This window comes from Cyprinus carpio, chromosome A22 (assembly GCF_018340385.1).
Source record: "Cyprinus carpio isolate SPL01 chromosome A22, ASM1834038v1, whole genome shotgun sequence".
In the NCBI taxonomy this organism is placed as follows: domain Eukaryota; kingdom Metazoa; phylum Chordata; class Actinopteri; order Cypriniformes; family Cyprinidae; genus Cyprinus; species Cyprinus carpio.
In genome coordinates this window covers 6,531,509-6,532,525 of record NC_056593.1, presented here as the reverse complement: position 1 = coordinate 6,532,525, position 1,017 = coordinate 6,531,509, and positions in this window count along the sequence as shown.

The window sequence follows — 1,017 nt, the reverse complement described above, 5'->3', positions numbered from 1 at the left end:
TCCATCAAACTGATTCAAAAAGACATATTGATCCCTCTGCCTTATATGACTAATTCCAACTGAGCTCCACATCATCAAACGCTCTCTGAGATGCTCTGATTCACTATCAGCAGCAGTGACACAAAGGTGGAACTCACCAAGGCGCCCATCTGTCCATCACGTCATGCTGTAAATAATGAGGTTTAGCATTTGCTCCGGTTAGCATATGATTACCATGCCTTTCACAGTAGTTGTCACACCATATCAAGAATTTCATCTCTACTTAAAAGAAGCTAATTGTTTTTTTTTTTAACAAGCTTCCTGTCATGTCCAAAACGATGTGTTGTAGAGGTAGTGTGGTTTGTTTCTGAATAATTCAGTAATTAGTTAATGATTCATATATCAGATAAACCGCATGGCCTCTTCGTTTCCCATTTTAGCAATCCCAGCATGCACCACTCCAGCTGTGAAACCTGGCAGGTGCTTTTTTCCTCATCATGTTTTTCTTCCACAGCGTTTCAACTGTAGGCAAATGCTATGGCCCCACACTGTGCAGGATTTTGATGTAAAGTGATTTTGTTGCCTAAATATAAGCTGAACAGCATGAAAGGGAATCGGAAAATCTAGTGCGATGAGCTTTACACGTCGTCAGCCATTTTTAGAAAAGTCATTGTTTTTGGACTTGACTGGAAGAGACAGTGTTGGTTCAACAAGGTAATGCAAAACGAATCAGCCGGATTTGTGAATGAATCGTTCACATTGGTTTGGTGAACCAGTTCTACCAATTCATTTGAATTATTTCTACCAGTTTTAGATTTTAATATTTTTTTTTTTTACTTAAATAATGAATAATTTAGGAATCGGACAGTGCTAGTGTAGTTGAAATCCCACCTGAGGTTAGAAGTTCTCAGCACATTACCAGACAACGACTTTATTCATTTCCCAACAATTAATTATAAGAAGAATTCTAAAGCAGAAACCGTGGCAGCTAGAATACGCATCAAGTATTTGTGAACGTGTGTGCGGTACAGAAAGTAA